Source organism: the organism of the source record quoted next, unplaced genomic scaffold (assembly GCF_019419815.1).
Source record: "Pyrus x bretschneideri cultivar Hongxiangsu unplaced genomic scaffold, Pyrus_bretschneideri_v1 Contig100, whole genome shotgun sequence".
Classification (NCBI taxonomy): Eukaryota; Viridiplantae; Streptophyta; class Magnoliopsida; order Rosales; family Rosaceae; genus Pyrus; species Pyrus x bretschneideri.
In genome coordinates, this window is record NW_025999392.1 from 384,670 (window position 1) to 396,020 (window position 11,351).

Here is an 11,351-nt window from a genome sequence, read left to right on the forward strand (position 1 = left end):
CAAAATCCGAATAATTTTCTTTAACCACTCAACTAGTTAGGACAAGTACGTTTTTAATATTGATTAGTAGTAAGTTGATGGGCTGATTGTAAACTTCTAATAAACCATGTTACGTGTGACAAATATGAACATCATGGCATGATGGGACAAGTTCATTGCGAGTGTATTGGACTAAAGCACACTTGATGGGCTGCTGCCCTAAATTTGATTTTGGCGCGCCTTTGGGTGTGAAACAATCTCATCATCTCATTTTATCCACATTCAATGGCCCAATTACAAAAACAAACCGCACTGAATGGGACCCTAGTCTTTGCCCCAATAGCCTACAACCCAAAACCTAAATTATTATTAAAAAAAAGGATAAATTATATTTTAGCACCTTAGACCATCTCCAACAATGGGCTAAATGCCAAATTTCCCCCCAAATTTCCCCCCCAAACCATCTCCAACCCATGCTAAAACATTGGGCTAAATGCCAAATATTAAAGTTGGGCCAAATACCCCCCAGATTTCCCCCCCCGCGCGACTGGACTCGCTGGCCCAAAGGCCAGTCTCGGCCCGCTCACTCGCGAACGCGCCCCACGCGGAGCGCTTGCATTCCGTCTCCGACAGGGTGGGCCCCGCTGTCAGCGGGTTGTCGGCCACCCAGATGAACTCCAACGGCTAGTTTTTCAATCCAACGGTTGCGTTTCAAGGACCGTTGGTTGATCCAACGGTCCAGATTCAAATTTGATTTTTTAAAATATGTTATTTTAAAATACAATGAATCCAACGGCTGAGATCAAATATAATCAAATCTAACGGTAAAAAAAAAGATCTAACGGCCCAAATTTAAATCTAACGGTTAAAATAATTAAAAAAAATTATTTAATTCAAAATTCACTCAAAAACTCTATAAATACCTATGTATTTGTTCAAACATCCACACAAAACTCAAATTTCTCTTACAATTCTTCCAATTTATCTTTCTACCATTTCTTTCCATTTCCAAATTGTTCAACATGGCAAGAGAGCATATTAGAGGTCGTAATTGGACTTGTGAGGAAGATGTTGCTCTGTGCTTGGCATGGGTTTCTGTTAGCGAAGATGGTGCAGTTGGCACTAATCAAAATAAGAAGGTTTTGTGGGATAAAATCATTGCAAAATTTCAAGAAAACTGCAATGGTAGCAGGCGGGATGGTGGTGGTGTTTATGATCGGTGGAAGACTATCAACAAAGCATGCACTTTATGAAAGGGAAGCTTGGAGAGAGCCGTGGTTGGCATGGCTAGTGGGAGGAGCGCCATAGAAATTGTGAGTTTTGTTCTTGATATTTTATTTGTCATGTACATAATATTATGTTGCAACTAATTATTTTTATGTATTTTTTGCATAGGGTGACAAAGCAATGGAAATTTACAAGACAAGAGTAACACCAAAAAATCAAGTTTTTAAGTTGCAACATGCTTGGAACATCCTCAAGGATTGTTCGAGGTGGGGAACCGATGCGGACCAACAATGGGGAAGATTATTTCAACGTGAAGCTGCACAAACAAATGCCGGAGATGAAGGTGTTGATGAAGGTGTCGATGAAATGACCCCATCTCCTTCTTTTGCAAGGCCCCCAGGAAGAGATAAGCAAAAGGAAGCAAAGAGAAAAGGGAAGTCCCAAGATCTGATGAGTGGACACTTTGATACCGGAATGGCAAAATTGAACGAAACTCATAGCGCTCGCCAAGAAGAAGCGGCCCGAATGCGTTTGCAAATGAAGGAAATCTCGGATAGGGAGGAAAATAGGTTTGAAATTGAATTCATGATGAAGGACCTCAGCAAATACACTCCAGAGAGGAAGAAGTTCTTACGTGGTAAGCAAAAGGAAATTATGCGAAAGTCTGCCTCAAGGAGTATGTTTCAAGATGATGAATCTTCTGAACCCTATATCCCAACGTTTCAACGAAGTCCATCACCAAGTGAAGATGGTGGATATGATTGTTAAGTTTATGTAGTGTATGAATTATGTGCTTTATTAATTAAGTTTATTAATTATGTGCTTTATTAATTAAGTTTATTAATTGTGGTTTGTGAATTATAATTTATGTCTTATTAATTATCCAATAATTTATGTCTTATTATTCCCCACTTTGATGTAAAATTTAGTGATTTTTCAATATTTATCGGAATTTAAATTTTTTTAGATTCAAATGTTTATAAAATTAATTTACGACAATCTACGTATTTATTTTTTTAAAAAAAATTTAATTTAAGAAAAAAAATAGCCTAAGTTCATTCTTTAATAATCCCGGGCTAAAATTTTAGACCGAAATGGTTGGAGTAGAAAAGTTGTTTCTGGGCTAAAAGCTAAATTTTCCGGGCTAAAATATTTAGCATTTAGCCCGACCATTGGAGATGGTCTTAGGTTTGAGGTCGATTGTAACCTCATAAAACATCTTCAAAATATTTCACTTTCATACCTCACGTACTATTTTATTTCAATATAATACATTTGTTACATTTTCCATTCATTAATCCATTAAGAGCTGACGTGGCTTCCACATTTATGCCACGTTGCAAAAAAATAATTTTTATGCATTAAAATATTATAATAATTTACCCTTAAAAAAAAAAATTGAAACTCAGAAACCCATTCCCCTGACCACCTCCCCTCCCCTCCAAAAACCCACCGATCCCACCCCACCCCCACCTCCCCCGCAACCCCCCACCCCACACCCACCTCCCCCGTAACCCCCAGTAACTTGACAACGCTGCTTGACCCCATGGAATCCACAAGTAGCGTGACGAACACCGGTGACGCTGCTACGAGAAGTCGTGGAAGAGCTTGTATTGGAGGTTGTCATTGTCTGGCGAGACCAAGCCGCCGGAAATGGAAGATTTGAACGAGTTGAGCCAAGCGAAAAGGCGAGTCGACAAATTATGAGTGAGGTTTGCGTCGGTGAGCGCGGGAGAAAATGGAAGAGATACGAGTGAAGGTGGAGGGAGACTCATCCAAATTTGGATGGGAGGGGACCTCTGTGTGTCTTCTGCAACTCTAGCTTCCAAAAAACGCAGGTGGGGTGGGGTGGGGTGGGATGATAGGAGCATATTCATGCGACTTAAATGGCTTGTTCTCGTGCATTTACGTTATGTTTCTTTAGTTATTTTAGTCCTTTATGCTTCTTTTGTGTGTTTTCAGGTTCTAAGGGCAAAGTATGCAAAATGGTGCATTTTGGTGCATTTTGGAGTAGTTTGGGGCGTTAAATGGATTGGATATACTTGAAGCCAAGTAGATGGACGAAATTGAAGACCAAAGGAGGCCCTTTGTACCAGAAATTCACACCAACACATCCCATTTCAGATTGCATTCCAATCATTCCAGCCAAGCCACATGCACTCCCTTTAATTTATTCAACCTAGCTGTCAAAGCACATGCACATTCACCCTAATCATTCACATACACAATCTGCCATCATTCACACATTCATTCCACATGCATTCCCTTCACAAATCAGCCACATGCACTTTGCCTTTCATCATTGCACCATAAATCAGCCACATGCACCCATAATCATTCATCCAACTTTGCACATGCATTCATCATCATAACCTAGATGTCATTACCCTTTAATCACATGCATAAATCAGCCACATGCATCTCCCATCACCATTTCAGATTTCCACCAAGTTCCTAGCTGTCATATTCCCTCATTTTCACCTATAAATAAGCATCCATTGCAGCCACAATTCATTCATTCCCATTCATTCTCATACATTCTTCCATTTCAGAAATTCATTCATTCAAACACACATCCACACCATCAAACTATCCTTAGACCTTGTGCTACAACGAAGAGGAGGAGAAGAGTGCCTAAACGTTCATACAATTCAAGTTTGAGTTGTTGGAATGTTTAGGTGTTTGTTTTCCTCGATTACAATGTTTAATTTCAATTCTCTTTGTTTTGTACGTATGAGGAACTAAACCCCCCTTTGGCTAGGGGGGGATTCGAAATATATGTTTATGCTTGCATTTTGATTTGATTACTTCTAATTGCGTTTCATAAGTTGTGGATTCAATTTGTTTAACTATTTGATTGATAACTTATTTATGTATGTTTATTGAGAGTGCACACTTAATTTTCATGCATGAATATGACGCTAGAATATAAGTGAGTTTCACCTAATAGTTACGAACTTATATTCACAAGTAGTGGAGGTTGCTTTTAAACAATCGCGTTAAACGAATTCTTGGCATAAGTTTCATGCAATCATAGTAACGAATGCCTCGTCAACACTTATAATTTTCATAGAGCGTAATGATTCTTGCTTGTATCTCTATTATGCAATCATGTAGGGGACTTGTGGGAAATGTTTTGGGTTGTCGTATGCAATCATCCAATTCAATAACGTTAGGAAGATTTGAAGGTTAATTTAAGCGGACCTAATTAACCCGGGGTGATGAGTTTAATAATTTATTGAAATGCAATTGGAAATCGTTTTATTATGCAAGTATAACATATGTGGAGATGAACCCCTTAGCTAGCTTTTCATCCCATCCATTCAAATCCATCACATTCATATTTACATTCTGTTTTTAATTAGAATCTGTGCAATTAGTTTAATTTCGTCCAAAACTCAACCCCCCCTTACTTTAATGTCCAAATTAGTTAGAAAGTGTTTTAGTTTGTGTTTATAAGTGTTTTGTTTCATTTTATCACCCAATTTCGTCCAAAGTAGTCAAAGTGCTCAAAACTGCCCAGAAAGTGTTTTTAAGGCAGTTTTGAGTGTTTTGGGTGCTGTTTGAGTCTTTTGGCTTGTTTTAGTGTTTTAAGTGTTTAGTTTTGCATTCTTTGAGTCTAGTTTAGTGTTAAAGTGTCTTAATTTGTGTTTTAGAGTGTTTTGAATTAACCTATAATCTTAAATTCGTCCAAATTTGTGTTTAAGGTCAGAAACTGCCTAGTCAGTGTTTTTAGGCAGTTTTGAGTCTTTTGAACCTGTTTTGAGTCCTTTGAGTCTTTGTGAACGTTTTTAACCTTGTTTTTATGTTTTTGAGTCAATTTAGAGGTTTTAGCAAGCCCTCCTAATCCCCGGTCTAGAACGATCCCTACTTACATATCTATACTACAATTGTCAAAAAGAGGGTTAATTTGTGTGCGTATAATTCTCGCATCAAATTTTGGCACCGTTGCCGGGGATTAGCAACTTTGCTAATCTCTTGGATTGTTTTATTTTCGTTTGTGTGTATATATTTTTAGTTTTATTTTGTTGATTTTAGAAGCAAGACATGGCACTTGATAGTGCTTCTCTTTTGTCACAGCTTATGGAAGAGTACCAAACGCAAAGAGTTGGTACATTTGATCATAATCAATCAAGGAACGACGTGTTTTCCAATACTTACAATTCGGATTGGAGTGATCATTCAAACTCTATGTGGTGGGAACCTCAACATATTCAACAAGAAGGATATTGGCAACCATATGAGGAGTTCTATACAACACCTATGCAGCCACCACAACCTGCCCAAACAAATTCAAGTGAGTCTTTGTATAATGATACGGTTTGTAAGTTACTCACCAATTTGTCTCAGGGGCAAGAAGATCTAAACAAAGCAAGGCAAAATCAAGAGAAAAGGTTGGACTACTTGGAGAAGCAAATTGGGCAGATCGCGGAGTTCGTAGGACAATTTCAAGACCAAGGCAAACTCCTTATTTCAACCATTGCAAATCCGAAGGAAGGATCTGAAACTACCTTGAGAAGTAGCAAGGAGGTTGGAACGGACCCTCAACCATCAAAATCAAATCACAAGGAAGAGGAATACACCCAACCCACGGCAAGAGTGGAAACACCTTTGCCGGAGGCACCTATTGCTCCCACGCCATCTAATTCAAGTAAGGTTGTTCCAAATTTAATTAGTTCTAACCCCATTCCACCTAATATCCCTATTCCTTGCAGGTTCATGAATTCCAAGGAAGAAGAAAGTGAAAAAGACACCTTGGAAGCCCTTCCAAAGGTGAAAAGTAGGGAATATCATGAATTCATCAAAGAGGACGTTCTTGAGATAAACAACCCCGAAGAAGTTGAATTTTATGACACAAGACATGGACCAATCCTCACATCAAATCTAACCAAGTGCAAAGTCCCTGAAACGTTCAAAGAAGGGGTGTTTATTCTTGAGTTCTTATTGGATCACATAAGTAAGCCACCTCCTCCAATTTCAATTTTCTTTTATACTAACATGTTGTTAATGATTCAGGCATCCAATCTTGAATTTAAACCATTACCGGATCATTTCAAGTATCACCTTCCATTCAAAGATCAATTCCATGCCGTTTGATTCAAATAGAAAAAAAAAAAAAAAAAAAAAAAAAAAAAAAAAAAAAAAAAGAAGAAAAGATACTAAACATGGAGAAAGATGGAGCCTTCACAAAGGATGTTTACGTGAAGCCCCACTACAAGGCGTCGGAGCAGAAGGCATCGGAGCGGAAGGCATCGGAGCGGGAGGCATCGGAGCTAGAGCATTCCAGGCCTCAATACTGGGTGGAACGCTAGATGACCCAGGAAAAAGGTGCCTCTGGAAGAAAGACGCAAGCCTTTGACGGTCACTTTGAACGCGACCTTGAGATTCTTGCAGCTCATCAAGCTTCCTCTTCATGCCCGACGAATAGTTATTTGCAAGCACATGCAAACTTCTATTCTCGTACTTAAGCTGTTTGATCTCCTGCTTAAGATTTTCCACCTCTGCCATCAATGATTCCACTTGACGGGACCGAGCAAGCAGGCGTTGGCCCATGTTGGACACAGAGCTCGCACACTGAACACTAAGTGCGAGGGATTCTTGAACGGCCAACTCATCGGACCGTCCTGAAAGCAGCTGACTATCTTTGGGAGTGAGGAGGTTCCTAGCTACTATTGTAGCTGTTGTGGCATCCTGCATCACGGAGTCTTCACCTGTAAGAGGACCGTTAAAAGATAAGAAAGAAGGGCGCCATACGTTACCTTGACGCGGCGCGCCCGTATCACTGCTGAGACTCAATTCCAAGCTAAGGTTCGATGGGTTTGCCATTTTTCAAAGGTGTTCAAGAGAAGGGGTGGATGAAGTTAAATTTCAAAGGGCCAGAGACAATTTTCAAAAATGGGCAGTCTTCAGAGTGTGTATGTTTGAGGTGATCGGTAGCTCTATAAAAAGCCAAGGCGACGCGTCCACCAATTCAAAAAGCCGGAATTTCCTGCGCAAAGTTCGGCGACGATCTCTCGGCTTTTCAGAAAACGCGTTCACTTTGTCAAAAGATCTCTGACAAAGTGAAAACACGTGGAGGCCATCATCGCAACTACACATCTTTAGCCGACAAACGCAAAGTTCGACGACGCTTTCTCTACTTTTCAGAAAACGCATGCAGCTTTGTCAAAAGAGCCGCATCCGCACTACTACGTGTCGTTCAGAAAGCGAAGGGGCGTCGCTCAGAAATCGAAGGGGCGCCTGCTCAGAAATCGAAGAGGCGTCGTTCAGAAATCGAAGAGGCGTCACTATTTCAAAAAGCCGGATTTGCGGGATCAAAACGTTTGTTGACAAGGGTAAAAGAACAATACCACCACTTGCTATTGGGAAATCCCTATATATGTCGACCTTCATCTTTTATGGCAAGGCAAACCTGAAGAAAATGCCCAACTCTTCCTCACTTTTGAGGGCGCACTCCCAGCAAAGCCTTTCGAAATACTCAATTTTTTCTTCTTCCCCAAAGATGATACCAGATGCCTGGAGTACAGATGACCCAGGAGGAAACGGTAGATGGAAGCATGTGCTGATTCATTCACCGCTTCTTCAAAAGCAAAGGTATCTCATATCATCAAGGTCAAAAGCAAAAGTATCTCATATCATGCTCTTTCCCTGTCCTTTTCTTCGTCCTTGTTCTTACTCGCATGGCAAAGTGAAAGAAGCAATCAGCCGGCACTTGGAGTCAGTCTTCCAATTTGGAACCAACTGCCTGGAATCCCTTCCCTGATTGCTTACCTAGCGTTGCTCTCGAGTAGTCATCTTCAACGGTTGATACACTTCCAGAGAAGGGACCACTTCTGCAAAGGGGAGCAAGTAAGGCAAGTGAAAATGATACATTGAAGCATGTGGAGACAAGCTACAACTGCGTATGCTGAGCTATCCTCTAACCCTCTTCAATACGAATTGGAGAGATTGAACAAAGAAACAGAAAAAAAAGAGGAAGCTCAGACCTTCGGGGGAGACCAAAGGAAGCCTGCTGCCCAGTTCAAGAGTAGCACAAAGGAAAATCAACGATGGGAGCAGCGCAGTTCAAGAGTAAGCCTGTGGAATCACAAAGATCCAAGCCTCAATGCAATTACCAAGGAGAAGATGGAATTTACACTCTATAACCAGATTTGCGTCTCTAAACTCTTCTCTTTGTTAACTACATTCTGCCATGTTTAGTATGTTTAGTTGCTTTTTGTGTGTTTACTTATGTTTTGTGTGAATCTATGCTTAAAACATTGAGGACAATGTTTGATTTAAGTGTGGGGGGGTAACTAAGTATATTTGATGCAAATTCGTGGGATTTTATCACCCATAACTTCAAATGTTGTTCCTTGCTGTTTTAAGGTGTTTTTAAGATGTTTTAGAGTGTTTTAGTATGTTTTGTTTTATAACTCCGAAAATCACATAAAAATTTGAAAAACATGTTTTGAAAAGCCTAAAAAGAGTGTTTTAAGTCGTTTTTGTGTGTTTGTGTCTTAGGATACCTTCCAACACAATGATAAGGATTTGGTTTGTAATTGCATGACTGTTAAAAAGAGTTATAAACATAGAGAAAAGTTTGATTTACTCTTGGTATATGCTTGGTTATGGTTATAATGTATGACTTCACATGCAATCATAAAAGAAAAATTCGTTTTTGTAACATGCTTGAAGGAAGGAACTCAAACAAACGCTACAACCCTGTGAGACTCGAGCCATTACCTTCTTTGGAGAGTTATAATCTGTGATTCTTTGTTTTCTAAAGTTGTTGCATGATCTCATTATTCCTTGCTTGGTTGCTACTTAGAATGCAATTATATCATGATAGAACTAAATGCTAGAACTTATATCCGTTTCATTCAAAGCATGACATTGAATTGCATAACACATATCAAGATGAAGTTGTGTAACCACCACCATAGCCAAATAGCCTTACTTCCCATATTTCATATATGTTGTAAGTTTTAACCCCGTTGAGCCTTGTTTAGCCTTTATTCTTTGTTTACCCACATTTTCCTCACCTAGCCTAGAGTAGGACTTTCCTATACCCTTGTTCTTAAAGTATAGTGAGCATGACTTAAATGAATTCCTCTTGAGTTACATTATGCAAGAAAATGAGTGTGGGGGAGTAAAAGTTTGTTCTTACGTTTATATGTATGTTTTGAGATTCAAAAAAAAAAAGAAAAGAAGAAAAAAAAAAAAAAAAAGAGTGAAAATAAGTAAGAATGAACTCACGAGTGTTGATGGTTGAAGAAAGGGTCTAAAAAGTTGAATATGGCCCTAAGTTTTGTGTGATTTTCCCTTGGGTGTTCAAAGTTGACTTCTGCGTTCTTAAGGGAATTCTAAGTGCCTAATTCAATACTTTGCTCACTATTGCTTTAAGAATGTTTGTTTATCTTTCATTGTTAGCCAATACCCTAGCCCCGTTACAACCCTTTGACTTCTATCTTGAGTGTTATGTGTTTCAAAATGTGGAGTTTGGAATTGATATGAGCTTATGGAGTCACTGGTTCTCGCGTCTAAGTAGTAGCATTCCATTCATGAGATCATATCTAAACATGCTTATTAACTCCAGAAATTGCTCTCTTTGTGATATATATATGTGAGTGTTCGTTTTCATTAATCTTCTCACAAATGACTAGATTAGGGTGTGTAGTTAGAAAATCTGAGTGAAAATCGAGTGCATATCTTGTAAGGAATTGAGCAAATTCTCTAAGGCATGTTACTACATTCAAAACATGGTTTTAAATGCTTAATTGTGAAATAGTATGTGGTGACTATGATTAAGAATGTACTTAAGTGTGAAGACGACTAAAATCTGTGAGAATGATGATTTTTAACATGTCATGTGCATTGAAAATCCCTAAGACGATTGTTGGAAGGTTTAGGTTGTGTTTTACTTGTTTTGTTTCGTTTCGTTTTGTTTTGTTTTTCTTTCTGTTTTGCTCGAGGACTAGCAAAAGATAAGTGTGGGGGTATTTGATAGGAGCATATTCATGCGACTTAAATGGCTTGTTCTCGTGCATTTACGTTATGTTTCTTTAGTTATTTTAGTCCTTTATGCTTCTTTTGTGTGTTTTCAGGTTCTAAGGGCAAAGTATGCAAAATGGTGCATTTTGGTGCATTTTGGAGTAGTTTGGGGCGTTAAATGGATTGGATATACTTGAAGCCAAGTAGATGGACGAAATTGAAGACCAAAGGAGGCCCTTTGTACCAGAAATTCACACCAACACATCCCATTTCAGATTGCATTCCAATCATTCCAGCCAAGCCACATGCACTCCCTTTAATTTATTCAACCTAGCTGTCAAAGCACATGCACATTCACCCTAATCATTCACATACACAATCTGCCATCATTCACACATTCATTCCACATGCATTCCCTTCACAAATCAGCCACATGCACTTTGCCTTTCATCATTGCACCATAAATCAGCCACATGCACCCATAATCATTCATCCAACTTTGCACATGCATTCATCATCATAACCTAGATGTCATTACCCTTTAATCACATGCATAAATCAGCCACATGCATCTCCCATCACCATTTCAGATTTCCACCAAGTTCCTAGCTGTCATATTCCCTCATTTTCACCTATAAATAAGCATCCATTGCAGCCACAATTCATTCATTCCCATTCATTCTCATACATTCTTCCATTTCAGAAATTCATTCATTCAAACACACATCCACACCATCAAACTATCCTTAGACCTTGTGCTACAACGAAGAGGAGGAGAAGAGTGCCTAAACGTTCATACAATTCAAGTTTGAGTTGTTGGAATGTTTAGGTGTTTGTTTTCCTCGATTACAATGTTTAATTTCAATTCTCTTTGTTTTGTACGTATGAGGAACTAAACCCCCCTTTGGCTAGGGGGGGATTCGAAATATATGTTTATGCTTGCATTTTGATTTGATTACTTCTAATTGCGTTTCATAAGTTGTGGATTCAATTTGTTTAACTATTTGATTGATAACTTATTTATGTATGTTTATTGAGAGTGCACACTTAATTTTCATGCATGAATATGACGCTAGAATATAAGTGAGTTTCACCTAATAGTTACGAACTTATATTCACAAGTAGTGGAGGTTGCTTTTAAACAATCGCGTTAAACGAATTCTTGGCATAAG